Below are 15,914 nucleotides of genomic sequence, written 5' to 3'. Positions count from 1 at the left end.
CGAATACAGGGGGAACGATCACTGCCCTGGTCCTGCTGATGCAACCCATGATGCCATTGGCCTTCTTGGACACTTGGGTACACTGCTGGCTCGTGTTCAGTGGCTGCCGACCAGAATGTCCTAGTTCTTTTTCATCAGGCCACTTTCCGGTCACCCTGCCCCAAGCCTGTAGCTCTCTATGTGGTTGTCGTGATCAAAGTGCAGGACCCAGCACTTTGTTGTGTTGACATTCATACAACTGGCCCCAGCCCATCAATTCTGCCTGTCCAGATCCTTCTGCAGAGCCTTCCTACTCTCCAGGATATCAAAAGTCCCATCCAACTTGATGTTGCCTGTGAACTGAGGGTGCGTTCGATCTCATCATCCAGATCATCGATAAAGATATTGAGCAGAACTAGTCCCAGTATTGAGCCTCAGGAAATACCACTGGTGTCTGACTGCTGACTGGATTTAACACCATTCACCACCACTCTCTGGGCCCCATTATACAGACAATATTTTACACAGTGAACAGTGCACCAGTCCAAGCCATGAGCAGCGTATTTCTCCAGGATAATTCTGTGAGAGATGGTGTCAAAGATGTAACTGAACTCCAGGTAGACAACATCCACAGCCTTTCCCTCATCCACTTAGCAGATCCCCTTGCCATAGAAGGAGATCAGGTCAGTCAAGCAGGATGTGCTTTTCACAAACCCATGCTGGTTGAGCCTGATTCACCTGGTTGTCCGGTATGTGCAGCACGATAGCACTCGATGACTGTCTTCATGACCTTCCCCGGCACTGGGGTCAGGCTGACAGACCTGTAGTTCCATGGATCCTCCTTCTAGCCCTCCTTGTAAATGAGTGACACATTTGCCAGCTTCCAGTCACCTGGAACCTCCCAGGTTAGCCAGGACAGCTGGTAAATGATGGAAAGTGGCTCAGTGTGCATTTCCACCAGCTCCCTCAGTACCGTTGGTTGGATCCCATCTGGCTCCATAGACCTGTGTGTGTCTAAGTGGTGTATCAGATCACTGAGCATTTTCTCTTGGATTATGGGAGCTTCATTCTGCTCCCTGTCTCCGTTTTCCAGCTCAGGGGCCTGGGTACCTGGAGAACAATTGGTTTTTCTATTAAAGACTGAAGTAAAGAAAGCATTAGGAACAGCCTTTCCCTTATCCTTTATCACTATGTTTCCCTCTCTGTCCAGCAAAGGATGGAGATTCTCCTTAACCCTCCTTGTGTTGTTGATGTATTTATAAACACCTTTTTTATTGTCTTTTATGGCAGTAGCCAGATTAAGTTCTGGTTGGGTTTTGGCCCTTCTGATTTTTCTCTCTGCAGGCATCCTGAATTGCCTGCCTGTTCTTCCAAATGTTGTAAACCCCTCTTCCTTTTTTCTTGAGTTCCAGCCAAATCTCTCTGGTCAATCAGGCCAGCTTTCTTCCCCACCAGCTCATCTTTCAGCGTATGGGGATGGGCCACTTCTGCACCTGTACAATTTCCTTCTTGAACAATGTCCAACCTTCCTGGACTCCTTTATCCTTCGGGACTGCCATCCAAGGGACTCTGTCAACCAGTCTCCTAATGAGGCCAAAGTCTGCCCCTATGGAAGTGCAAGGTGCAGTTCTGCTGGCCCCCCTTCTTACTTCTCCAAGAACCAAAAACTCATTCATTTGGTGTCACCTGGAAACTGACTGAGGGTGCCCTCATTTTCTTTGCTCAAGACGGCCTGCAACCATGTTGTTCACTGCATTGTTACAAATGCTTATAAATTGGCTATGATACATCACTGAATCACAGAATATGCTGAGTTGGAAGGCACCCACAAAGATCATCAAGTCCAACTCCTGGCCCTGCATAGGATCATCTCCAAGAGTCACACCATGTGCCTGAGAGCATCGTCCAAACACTTCTATCAGGCTTGGTGCTGTGACCACTTCCCTGGGAAGCCTGTTCCAGTATATATCCATTGATGATGAAGGACATGCATATATTAGATGAGAAAACTACTTTAATTTTTTTGGTTAAAGAAGTCACCATACTTTTTAACAGATAGTGTCCAGTTTTAAGCAGATCCTTAGATGAAAGTTCATTAAAAGATAGTGCAGTAATAAAGACCCTACTATGTTAAGAAGAACTTAAGAGAATTGTAAAGCTACTATTGAAAAGATGATGAAGTTTAAGTTTTGGTCCTAACACAGTCCTAACTATTATTCTTAACACCAGTGTGTCTGTCCCTCGAAAAATCTTTCTGATGAACCCTCCTTGGCCAACCAATTGAACACATCATCCAAATGACAAGTGCCCAGCACAAAATTTAATTTCCTGCAATTTAAATGAAGAATTACAGGCTGTTTAGTATCAGACATATAAGGGATACTAGCTGAGCACATGGTTATCTCTATTTCTGTATGATGCTTGTTGACAGCACAGCACTTTTCCTATCTTAGACTATCACATATTCCGTGAGTCCCCCTTCAAACATACATGCATTCAACTCATCTGTGTTGAATCCTTTCAAGTATTCTCTTCCCCTTCCCCTATGCACTTCCTGTAATATCTTAAATATATGCTCTGAGCTTGTGAATTCTGATAACATGCTTCAGTCAGTCGCACAAGTTAAATGAAGTATGAATAGAAGGTAAGTGGGAAGTAATAGGATGGAATTAATGTTGTTTTGGTGTATCTCAACTTCCAGGCATCAAACCTGTGTTTCATTCTCTAGTTCCCTGGAAATAAAAGGTCCTGGATGGACACAAATTTTATACTACTGCTTAAGACAACTATATCAGGAGGACATATTACTATTAAATCTTTTATCGATTCATTTAATAGATAAAATAATTCAACTGTTTCTCTACTCTGAAAAAGCTGTACAATGAATCCCATCTGATCCTGATTTATTGGTATTCATCCCTCCCAATATGTGTGGAGTCCTTTTGGCAGAGGCTGGCATTCTCTCATCTGTTATATCCCGATGCACATCTGCTCAGAAGTGTCACATGTAGGTCAGGCACAGCCAGAGCTACAGACAAATAGTACAAAGGCAGATGGTTGCCAACTGCACTATGGGCAAGATTTTGGCTAAACAAGGTAATCACTTGCTCTGCTCTCAAATATGTTCCCAATTTTGATAAAGATTTTTCCACCATTCTTTGAAAAATGGTGATAAACTCCCAACAGGGAAGATTTATCTGTGATGCGCTGCAACTTATCACTGCCAACAACCTTAGTTATTTACTTAAGGTTCAGCAACATCATATAGTTTAGCTATAAATTGTTCACATATCTCTCTTCAGAGAGGTCATAAAGGGGGGCATTTTTTATAAAGAAGAATTGGAAGTAACCCTTCCATCCTGATCTCTAGTGTAAATGTTAAATCCATCACTCACACCTAATCCAAAATTAATAACATAGTCTGGCAATGCCGCTGGAGTTCACCTCTCTGTTACTTCCCACGTTTTATTGTCTTGACAGTTTTTTCTTCACAACAACATGAGAGTTTACCCCAAAACATTGGATCATGCTTCTGTTTTAAAAGCCGAACCAGAGTTCTGGCTACATAGACTAATTTTAAATTAGTCAATAACCTCAATATGAAGGTTGTTTTATTTCAATTAGGATGCTGCTTGAGGTTTTGGTATTTTGGGATTGATTTCCAGTGTCTACGTGATATGTTTAACAATACTAATGATGAACTGATAATTATAGCATGGACTATTGTGTGATGTCTAAAATGTGATGGGTGTTTACCCTGTAAATCTTGAGTACAATTCTGTATCAACTAGTGATTATTTATCTTCATGAAAGACTACTGCAATTAAATGATCAATTATATGTGAAGATTATTGCTAGTTTCGTGGTCATTGTCCTTTTCTCCAGTCATTTGTACTGAATGAATAAACTCGTAGAAAATAATTTCCCCTCAATCTTTCTAAAAAGAGCTTCAGTTGTGCTGATATGAAATGTAATGTGCTATTGAAATAATATTTCAGATTAATATTTACAGGCATTTCTGTTCTGTACACAGACATTGATTGGGTTCATCTGCACTGTGCAGACATGCACATTTCTTGCTGGCCCTTCTTTGGGAAGTGTGTTGATATCTCTGGGTGAAAAGTGTTGTAGAAGAAGTAGGTAACTTAGTTACATCACATATATTACGTCACATAGGTTACATGTTGTTCTGTGATGTAATTACATCATATAATGACAATGTTGTCAACAGTGTTATACGATGCTATTACAAGAATAGTAATACCTTATTTCAATAATTGTTAAGAATTTGGGCTTAGATACAGTAATGCTCTGAATATTTTTTGAAATTTTTTTGTTTAAATGGACAGAACCTGAAGCGTACAGAGAAGTTAGAATTATATGAGAAGCTACCATTATTTACGTGTTCATTTATTTTCCTGTTCAGAGCATGAGTGTGAATAATTGGACTCAAACCTTAGATTTTCAGACAAGAGGCACAGCTCAGCCAAAATTCCTATTTACTCCCTTGCCATTTTGCCTATGTAACATCCGCAGGATGTGTGCCCCACACCAATTGCAGTTACTTTGATGTAATGAGTATTATCTGCTAGTTTGCACCACTACTAAGTGCCAGGAGATGTGCTATTTAATTGTCATGATTAGGACTACATCTGACTGTGTTATTCAGGAAAAGCCATCCTCCTACTTAACATCAGCACACAGTTACCCCTGTGTAAAAAATCCCTTTTCAAAAATCTCTACTTCAGTGAAGTACCCCAAATTGGTAAACACTAGTTGAAGAGATGCCCATCTGCTCTGTGAGTGCCCTTGTTAGCTGTCAGGATTTGTAAATACAGCAAATGGTATTCTTAATGTTTCAATTACATTGTGAAATCAGTTATTTTGTGAAATGGCTGTTTTATAATATGACTGTGACACGTACTTAATTGGACTCTCTCAAGAGGAGAAAAAATGACAGGACACATACTGAGAAAACTAAAAGGTCTGTGTACAACTCCAGATTTGCTGAAGAACTAAAGAGATTGAAAACATGTTAATTTTCCCTTTTTTTTGGCAGTTTATTCAGAATGATAACACACCTAAAAGTCAAATAGCTTCTTCTTAATGATGGCAGAGACACAGGGAAAAAGCACTGGCCTCATTGGAGTCTACAGGATTTTGGCCTTTGATTTCAATGGGAAAGAAATGAGTCAGTGATTTCTAAAAAGCATAGGAGATCACAAGTTACAGAGGACTGGAGACTACTTGGGATGACTGGATACCACACATGCAGTTACGGAACAGAGCATGAAGAACTTTGGCGACATGCAGGAACCTTTGCAATGTATAAGAGAAAGAAGAAAGCAATGTGCAATTGAGCAAAAAAGCACAAAAATCATTTGGTTTCCACCTAGCTAATGGGAAATAACAGTATTTTTTCACTGTACTTTTGTGCAAATGGCTGTATGTTCTGCATGCAGCAGGTACACAAAGACAATTTCATGCCAGGTGCTTGTGTGTGGCTCTAAGATCCTGACAAACCAGCACTCCAGATGTGGTACCGCACTGGAGGTTGTATTCCCACACACAGTTTGCAATCCTGCCCATTCACTTGGGACTCAAAAAGATTCTCCAGGAAAAACAGACCCCATTTATAGTTTTCTCCAAGTATATTAAGAGAAGAGCTGGCTTTCTGTGCCTGATCTGAGGTCTGAGGATGTGCTAACCAGGGACAGCTGGACTCTGCATTGAACCTGCTGTGGAAAAGTTGAGGTGAAGTGACAGTTCACTAAATTGTCTGAGCCTCTCCTTCCAAAGACAAGTAAGAAGATTAACAGCTGTGTTTGTGAAGTGCTTTGAAATCTATAGATTAAATTTAGTGCCTAAAGTCGTGTGGAGAGCTAAATACTTTTATTGTCTTCTGAAATTAAAAACACCTTCAAAACAATTTCAAACCCTTCTCCCACATAGTCAAATAAAGGAAATTAATCTTGGCCACAATTAACTTTCTATCCTCGTTTCTCAACCTGCTCCATCTGCTACTTCATCTGACCTGTTCCTACACTTCACTGATCAAATGCAGTTGCAAGCTTATCCATCATCTTACAGCATAATGAAGTGTAAACATTTTCTGCATCAATCTGTCAGGCGAGCCATAATTTGGAGTTCAAAAGATTGCATCCAAGACCATTTTAAGCTTTAATCACAACCATGCTGAACGATGGGCTACTTGCCATTAGGAAATATATCTGCCTTTTGCTGCTAGACATTCTCAATGAGTCCAGAAATTCTATAATTTCAATAAACATTTGGAATTGACCAAAATTTAAAAAACCCAAACCCACAAAAATTCACCCTGCAACAAAACCAAATAGTTTTTCTAATATTACCTTTTTTAGGTCGTAATAGACATCCTTAATATCTAGATTCCTGTTTGACATGAGTACAAAAGAAAACATGATAGCAAAATTATCTCAGTGACCTGAAAGCAGATGTTGGAAGCACAGACGCAAGACTAAAGATGATTATACGTGGGGTATTGCTTGTATCCTTCAATTTTGCCTCGTATCATCTGTTGTTACATAAAGACTAGTTCAAAACAGCCTGCAAAAAGCAATCATACACCATTTTACACATAAGGCTGAAGTAATCAAGCAGCAATACAGCACTGGTACATTGAAGCCAAAACCTGACATCATTGGTTTTCAATACTGTTGTCAGATAATATTAATAGTAACCGAATCCAGCATCTGGTCTGCAGGAAGGACAAACAATCTTTTTCCAGTACTCCTCCTATCCACAATAAGTAATATTAAATTCAGAAGGACCAAGCTGTAAAATGTGTTACAAACAGCAAGGAGCAGGGAGGACCTTGAGGAATATAGGGAAAACAAGAAGAGAATAAGTGAAAGCAGAGGTCCAGAAGCTCACAAAGGCAAAGGGCAATGAGGATCGAAGCATTCAACAGCCTCACTCATCACAAAATGAGGTTAATTGAGACTACATATTTAGAAATGCAGGCTGTATTTTCAAAGAAGAGTCTAACCAACATTTAGTTAAGTAGAATCATTCAAATTAGTAACACTCAATGAAACACACACTGGAAAATTTGCTGAAGCAATTTTGTTTTTCTACAATTGTCTTCAGGAGCTTCTGAGATGCCTTAGAGATGGGCAAAATTGCAAATATGGCACATATTTTTAGAAGGTGGAGAAGAGTCCAAGGAGCTAGAACTCAGGGAATGTAACTTTGGTGCTTAAGAATAAGTTATTAAGCAAACTTATTAGGCAAATGACCCTGAAGCATCCAAAAGATAATACAGTGGTTGAAAACCAGCAATCATGGACTTATCCAGAACCATGTCAAACCAATCTAATTTCAGACTTTGACTAAATAAGTAGCCTAGGGGGAAACAACAAACATGATTTGCTTTGACTTTCATATGGCTTTTCACACTGCTTTAGATGGCATTCCCCTAAGCAAAAATGAAGATAGGTAGGACAAGATTCAGCCTCAGATTTATGCATAGGAATGTCTCTTGTTTACCGTGTAGGTGTCTATATGTAACCTAGGCATCTAAGCCTCCTTTGTGGGGAGGAGATCTAGGACAATGCAGTTGCCCGCATAAAGACATCAAGTACCATCTGAAACACCTCCTGGCTGATCTTCAGCTACCACTTCAAAGGAGAGTGGACATCCCATACGTCTTGTGTCAGATCTGCCAGCCCTGCATAGCTGCCCCGAGGACACCACTGTACGCTCCAGACACCAAATTCACTCCTCGCCCACTGGAGGATAAGCAGAATAGCTCTCCAGCCTCCACCCACTGTAACAGCAGCTTAGACACCTTGCTCATAGGTGGACGTGTACACTGAGGGAAAAACATGCATAGAGATGGGCGGGTTTTTTGTCAAACATGGGTGTATTTCAAATAATGTTCAGTAGGGATTTACCACAGGTTTGGTCATGTTAAGCAACTTGTAGGATGGAACTGAAAACCTTTTTTTTTGCCATTCATAAATGACAACAAACTGGGAAGGGATGCAAGTACATTGGAGGACAGGGATAACATTTTAAGTTGTTTTGACCAGTGTAGAACTGATCCAAGTTCTGCAGGTTGTTCAGTAAAAAGAAATTCAAAAAGCTTCCTTTAGCCATAAGGTGTGAATACAGAAATGGACAGTGGAGTACTAACAGTAAGTCATCAGTAGAGTGGAAAATGATTCAGCAATTGCTGTGGTTCACAAGCTAAAAATGTGTGTGTGATGGTGCTGCAGAAAAGACAACTCCCATTCTTGGATTAACTGGCAGGGATGTCATGTGCAAGACACCAGAAGTATTTAACATGCTCTGATCCAAAATGATAAGGTCCCTGCCAGGGTGTTACTCTATCCAGGGCCGATAACCACACTTTAAAGAAAGATGTGACAAGCTGCAGAGAGAACGGAGGAGGAAAATGAGTATGACAGGAGAGTTACAAAATATTATTTCTGCATAAATTCAAGGATTTGGCTGCATCTACTGTGGGGAAAACTAGGTTATAGGGGGGAAGAGAAGGCAGGAACCCATACAAGTCCCCAGCTCATCAGGTTATAATGAGAGGAAGGGAGATCAACCTTCCTCTCTCTGCTAAGGGCAGTACACAATATAATTGGCCTGATTTGCATCAGTGAGACGTATTTAAATCCTGGAGCCTTGGGAACAGATTCAACAAAAAGGGAAGCCTAATACACCTTCAGAGCAACAGAAGGTGGACCCATGTCTTTTCTGTGGGGAGATGCTAGAAATGGCAAAAGTGTCTCAGAAACCATTGCTCACCTGAACATCCCCCGACTACAGAGAAGGAGAAAGAAATACTCATTGATGGAGGTGGCTGAGAAGCTCTTGAAGGAGGTGGCCAAAAGGCAGGCATGGAGGAGCCCTGGTCATGTTGCCTTTCCCTGCACGAGGCAGGCTTTTCCCAGGACCCACTGCAACCTCACTGTGGCACTGACTTGAGACTTGGAGGCTTATGTTTCTGTGGCTGTTGATTGAACACAATATGCAAATGGTCTGTTCATTTTTTCTTTTGCTGTGAAGGTGGAATGATGGTAGTTTTATTATAGCACAAGCATTCTTTAGTAAGGTAGTTAATGAGCTGTCAAGATTTCTGTAATAAACTTCTCTTTCAGAGTAGTAAGTAATAACTCACTGAAAGATGAAGCTTATTTTTAGTCATTGCTCAGAAATGTGTTTTACTAATTTTGAGAAATAAATCTCATCTTTTTCAAGAGCCTTATCTCAGTAAAAACAGACTGTGAGACTTTTTCAGAGAAACTGGGTAGGTTTTTTTAATATGAATATAATTACTCCTTCTTATTTATAGTGAAAGTATGTGTGCCATAGAGTTGTAAAACTGTGGAGGAAACTGGGAAATTCTGTCTCATCAGTACCATTCTTTCTGCCACAAGCCGTTCCTCTTTCCCCGTGTGTGCTCCTCATGAGAAGACAACTCATCCTGGCCACCAGTAAGCGAGAGCACAGAGCTCTGACCAGGACATGATGGTGCTTTACAGTTTAGCACAGTTTTTTGTCTTGACATTTTCTGAATTAAAAAAATGTCAGTTTTGATTTGCCACTCTTGATCCTTTCCTTTCCAACAAATATTGCCCACAGCTGTGCTCAAAGGGGAAGGGAGAGGAGATGAAATTATTTGTTGTAAATAATTTGTCTGAAAGCACATTTCCTTTTGCAAATGATGTGCACACAGTTTATAGTCCATGACTTTATAACTCTTTAAAGTTTTACAGTGTGGATATACTTGAGACAATTTTTTTTCCCTAAGCTTTCTGCTGCCTTTCCAATTTTCATGTCTTATGGCTGGTCAGAGAAATCACGTGTTCATGTTTCTTGTCCATGAGCTGATCCAGGCTTTATGGTCAAGAAAATTCCCTCTCTCGGTTGCTGATTACGTTCAGATGCCTTTCTAGTATTGCCAGAATATGTCCACAAATAATAAAAGACCATTTTGAGGGAAGAGGCAAGTACCTTTTTTGAATATTCACACAAGTTTCAACAGAGCTTTTAGATTCTGCACGTCTCCTGCAAAACACAGAGAGTTTCCTGCGTTAGTGTTCATGAATAAGCAAATACAAAACAGTAAAATATGCCAACAAATCTGTTACATCCGTCAGTGTAGGAGCTGTGCCTCTCCCCAGTGCCTGTCTCCCGCACTGGCAGACTGATGGCTGCATTGTTAACCTCGGCACCTTCCCTCCCAACTGATGGGGATCCTTATGGTTATCGCCTGCATTTTACTTATCACGAATGTAGCAGTATTTCTGCTGATTCTTCCACTTTCTTCCCTCCAGGAGAGTGACTGAGGGACTGAGGTGTTTTGCTCATGACCTCTGGTGGTAGAAGAGAGGCTCTACAACCCCCTTGTTTGCAACAAAAACGATTATGAAAAAAAGCCAATAGCCTTGTTTCTTGTGAAGAATCAGGCTGTGACTTAGCTAGGGATGGGCACCGAATTTTTCTTAAGTACATCCTTACATGATACAGAGTTGATTGAATAAATGTTGTCACGTAGACAGTGCCATTGGCAGAGACATGCTGGGGGACATGAGGAGCTCTAATTACCCACTTCTCAAGTGCTTGCTCTCCAGAAGTGTCCTTGCTCCATGATGTTTTATTTTATGGCATCTCCTGAACTAAAATAAGGTATAAAAAAATTATACACTTTTTTTTTTTAGCACGGAATATTTTTTTTATGAAATTCAATTTATTTCTCTTTTCCCATGCACTTTGCACCAGATATATTGTGATCCTGTTTGCACCCATACAAATCCATAAGCAGAGCAAAATTCAGGCAGATTTTGGTTAACTAACCTGCAGAACTGCAGTAAAATATGTACATATAAACTGTGCATTAGCTAAATACATATAAATATTAACTGCATATTATTGAGGAGGAAGTTGTGGAAAATGCAAATCAAGTAACATACAAGCATTTGCATAAGAAAGGCAGTGCTGGGTACAGGCCAAGGTATCTGCAACCTAATCATGTCTTCAGACAGCTGGCAGCTCAAAACAACTACCAAACCATTTTCCTCCTCTGTATCAGCCCCCCTGTTGCCCCCATCTCCTGCCCAGTCTATGGAGGATGGTCATTGTGTCTCTGTTGTTCCACAGATTAAGCTTCAAGCTTTATTTGAGACAACAAAAAGGGACAGTTTTACTTCTGTTCAAGCTGCCCCCTCCCTGTGGGTCAGTTATCTGAAACTTTGCAGCAATGAAGTTGCTCATTGATAGAGAAAGGGACAAAGAAGAACTCCATCTCCCTTCCAGTCCTTGCATGGAAAATCTCAGGGCAGGCTTTTTTTTCTAGAATCAAACAACCCTCTCCTAAAACACAGTGTAAAAATGAAGTGCCATTTCCCAGACACTCAGCAGTGCAGCAAAATCCTTCCCCTGCAAAGTTCAATGTGGAAGGATAAGAACTAATGACACTGAAGGAAGGAGATGAACTGCAGGAGTGTGCATTCCCCCTGCAGAGACCTGCAAAGAAATTGGGTCACCGCAGTGAGTTTGAGAGCAGGGCTTCACCCTGCCAAAGCATTCAGCCTACTTTTAGCCCTGTGTATGTGTAGATCCTGTTAGTCTCTTCTTAGTTTTAAGCCTATTGACTTCACTGGTACCTTTCCTTTCTTAAATCTTCATGTGTCTCTGAGCTAGGTCAGCAAAGATGGCTATTTGAAACTCTCTCTCTATTAATGAGGCTAGATGATTTTGAAGCTGCCTTTTCAGAAGTTACTTGACAAATCTTTATCTTACATTATCTGTGCTCTGAGAAACGCAACATCACTTTTAGTGCAATGTGGTATCACTGTGTTTCTTCCTGTGGCAGGCACAGGAAGAGACATGCTTTCTTTGAAAAGTCAGGGAATATACAATTTATTACAAGACTGAGCAATTAAGTTTCATTTGGGAAGAGATTCATAATAGACAGCAGACAAAGTCCTCTCAATAGATGAATATAAAGTCTCCATCACATTTCAGACATCTTGTTGAAGACAGTCCAATTCAGAAGTCACTCTTGTGACATGTTGAAACATATGTGCCCAAGCTTCTGCACCCCTGTACTAAGTGCTGGGAACTCAGAGAAAGAAAGTAGCAGCCCAGACTCCTACCAGACCAGTACATCCCACCTTGTGCACTTGTCACTTGGAAGTGCCTGCCTCTGGCCTTCCAATGACCACAAATAGAGGGGATGATGGGGATGAGATGTTTACCAGGTTCTTCAGTTACATGCATGAAGTTATGGAACATGGAGCCAGACTGATGATTCTACAGTGGTTGTAGAGGCAGAGGCGTACTAGAGAGCTCAGAAATGAGCTCTGTTAATTGTAGGGTGGCGAGGAGTGGTGGTGGAGGATTTGAGAAGTTGCCCAAGTGCACACAGGCTGTCTGGGTGATAGCCAGGGATGAGTGCTTGGCTCCACTGCCCTTGTCCTTGCTCACTCAGAGAGGTGTGAAACAGGCAGGTGCAGTCTGACAGCTCTTTTCAGAACTGTCTGTGAGAAGAGAGGATGAAAAAAGCTATCAGAAGAGAAGAGATGCCTAGCCAAATGCCCATCTTTCTCTCGGCTAGCACTTAAAAAGCCAAGATATTAATGACGGAGGAAGTGTACTGTGTTTGTGTTAAACCTCTGAGATCTTCTACACCATCATTACCTCACCAGAGTTTTGTCCCAGGTGATTCTCAAGATTTGTATGTTTAAAGTATTGGCCATGGCTCTGCAATGAGATGGAAGGTAGTTCCTTCTTCCTCCTGGGCACATAGCAGCATCCCATAAAATGCAGGAGCAGTGTTTGTCACCTCATCTCCATGGGTACATTACACGGTAGCCTGAGTGTGTTGTAACACCAACAGGAGTTATGTTTGTACAATGGGAGCTATGTATATCATGTCACCTGTGCAACCATGGCCATATGGTCTTGTAAGAGGAGAGTTAAAAAACTATACCCAAAGACGAACAGTGTAGAGAAACAAAAGCGCAGGAAATACTTTGGCATTGCTGAGTTCAGATCTGATACCAGAAAAAAGTTATAGGTGTGAGGAAGGGAGAAGAGGAGAGGAGAAAAGCCCATTTTCCATCTTTGTGTGCAATATGGGAGACATGGGAAAATGTTCAAACCCAAAGACTGTCAGCAAGCGTTACGTATTCACCAGACAAAAAGGAATGGAGCCAATTTTAGAAAGGAACAGCTGACATCCCTCTACCAGAATGAAGGCCATGAGGAGAGACAGAGACAGGCAGCAAGTTAAATTAGAAAACAAACTAACTGGCTGGTACATGTGCACAGGCCATGCTACAGCCCTCACAAGTCTAACACAATCTCAGCATGGGAAATATGAAAAAGGGCATAAGGGAGACAAGGGCAAAAAGACAAGGACAAAGAAGAGAAGGGGAGAGCAGTGTGCCTCTCCCAGCAGAAACCAGCTTTCCTCTTCTGTGTATGCTTTTCCTATCTTAATGTACAAAGCTTGCGGCCAGTCGATTAGATCGTTCTCTCCCCCTTGCCATTTGTATGTCACGTCTCTGCTTATCTCGGATCTTCCCCAGGGCAGGGAGTATATCTTCATGTACACAGCCTAGCTGCACTGCAATGCAGAGGTTAAGAAAAATAGTAAAGCACTCACAGAGAGAAAAGAGCATAGAGATTTTTTTTTTTTTGTGAACAATGGAAAAAAATAAATGATAGTGTCTGAACTTGTTACATTTAACTGCATACACATATTGAAAGTCTGCTGCCCTTTGTGCCTTTATTGTTCCCAAGCACCTATTTCCCTAACCTCACTTACCCTGCACAGCTAAGTATGGTGCCCTTTTACTGGAAATAAGCCCTGCCCCTGTCAGTGTTAAGAAGATCACTGTAATGCTTGCTGTGAGGGGAAAGAGGGAGGAAAATCAGTGCCTGATGTGTTAGCAGACAGGAAAACTCAAGGGTCATAGGAAGCCACAAATCTGCCAGATATGATTAATTAAGTGGAGAGGGTAGAAGCCTAAAAGTTTTTTCTGTTTTCTTTATACTGTCAAATTTCTTTTTACTTGATGCAAGAGACAAGGGATTAGGAGTGATGTCTGAAAGGAGAGGTCCCAGGACACAGGAGACATTGGGATGCTGGGCTGTTGCAGGGCAGCATGGCAGTGATCAGGACCTGTTTGAGTATGGGTGACACAGGCCTGCCTGACATGTTAAAACACTGTCCCATCTGTGACATGGCAGGTAGGTGATGTTAAATGTGGGCAGCCTTTGGCTGATCAGACAGGAGCCATCGGTGGTGCTGCCTCCTCATCTCCAAAGTCATGGCTTTACCTCTGTCTTTGGAGTAGCACAGAGATAGTTGTGTGAGATGAGTGGAGTGAGAGGACTGTGTGAGCAAGGGTGGAGAATGACTCCAAATGTAAATGAAATTTCAAGAAGCAAATCTTAAGAATCCCACAGTCCAAGGGATTTCTCAGCAGCAGCAGCATTTTTTAAGAAGGAGAAACCTAAACATTTGGACCAAAATGATGTCTAGCTGCTTTCCCCCTTCTAGTAACAGATTAGCCTCCACCACACCCTATGCACCACTGCTACCACCTTGTCTTCTGACCCTGTCTTCCCTCCATTTCACTGCTTAAGAAATGCAGTTATTGCCCTTTCACTATCAAGACTTCATGTAGTCCTGTCCTTGATCTTTTGAACTTCCCTTCCTATCTCTTTGTCCTGATAAACTCTTGGCAGCCTTTCACTCTCTATTTCTCCCTCTTGTGCTGCTGCCCTCACTTTTGCATCACTCCAGGCATGAAATAACCTCCATGTAAAAACCATAAAGGTTTTTACATTCTCATCATCTTCTGTCAAAAAGCTCACATCTGTCATAGACCTGACAAGTAGTGCAGTGATAGGGTAGCAATAATACATGAAATCTTCAAGATGTCCATGATGGACATACACACATACATAGATATATACATATATATACATATATATATATATACATATATATACATATATATATATATATAAATGCAGGAGAGCTTTCAAGAGTTTGTAACCAAAAAGACACATGACATTCTTCTTCCTCATCCTCCTCTCTTTTCATCCATTTCCCCCAGGTTTTTCATTGCGTCTTCATTTTCTTGGTGAGCTCTTTTAAGCAGAGCTCTTTCCATCACTGGAGAGTACTTAAAATGGAAATAATAACAGACAAAAAAGCAAACAAAGAGGAGTTTCAAGATTTAAAATTTTTGCAATTTACAATTCACAATTTTTAGCCTCATAAGCTTTATCTATACTTAATTCAAATTGGAAGAGGGACTTTCGGCAGTTTAGAAGTTAAGGGACAGGGCATGATTCATATCCAGGCAGCTAAAATCCATATTATCTCCTTCTCCCTTTCAAAAAACCCAAGTGTGGCCATGTCCGGGCACGCTGGGGTGGTACCTTCACATCCTAACCTCTGAGTTCCATCGAGGCACTGTGTAGAGGACTGCTGGTTGACTAACCAAACCTGTTTAGGGAAAACACTACTGATAAGCTGAGAAGTATATATGTAGAGGAGAAGTGCTCGAACTCATGGCTTGGCTCTGTTTAATTTATCTGTGCAAACATACTCATACTGCATCCATTCCATAGCAAATGGTTTTTCTTGTCCTTACTTTTTCTTGGCAAGTCACACAGCATTTAGCTATGTAAAGAATGTGAGAGCCTACCATCCCACTCCGTCCAGCAGAACTTGCAGGAAGTGCTATATTGAGAAGAAGACCTCTGTAACATGAAATGCTGCTTGCACCTTCTCCAAATGGACTAAGATGATGGTCTCATGCACACAAGGCCGAGGTCCCCAAAAGACCCAACAGCAACATCCTTTGAAGACAAATTCTGCCTGAGACACACCATTTGTCAACCCATGACTTGTATGT

At 41.2% G+C, this 15,914-nt stretch overlaps 1 long non-coding RNA gene across 1 annotated transcript; it reads right to left on the bottom strand.

The window, feature by feature from the left end:
* Positions 1–2,789: 2,789 nt before the first annotated feature.
* On the bottom strand, positions 2,790–4,093 carry LOC135407077 (uncharacterized). Its single transcript, XR_010426684.1, has 2 exons — positions 4,015–4,093; positions 2,790–3,007 (listed from the first exon to the last, which is right to left on the bottom strand). It is a non-coding gene; the product is annotated as an uncharacterized LOC135407077 (long non-coding RNA).
* Between the last annotated feature and the right edge of the window lie 11,821 nt (positions 4,094–15,914).

This window comes from Pseudopipra pipra, chromosome 2 (genome assembly GCF_036250125.1).
Source record: "Pseudopipra pipra isolate bDixPip1 chromosome 2, bDixPip1.hap1, whole genome shotgun sequence".
NCBI lineage: Eukaryota > Metazoa > Chordata > Aves > Passeriformes > Pipridae > Pseudopipra > Pseudopipra pipra.
The sequence above is the reverse complement of the archived record's forward strand: the minus strand, read 5'-3'. Positions and strand labels throughout refer to the sequence as shown.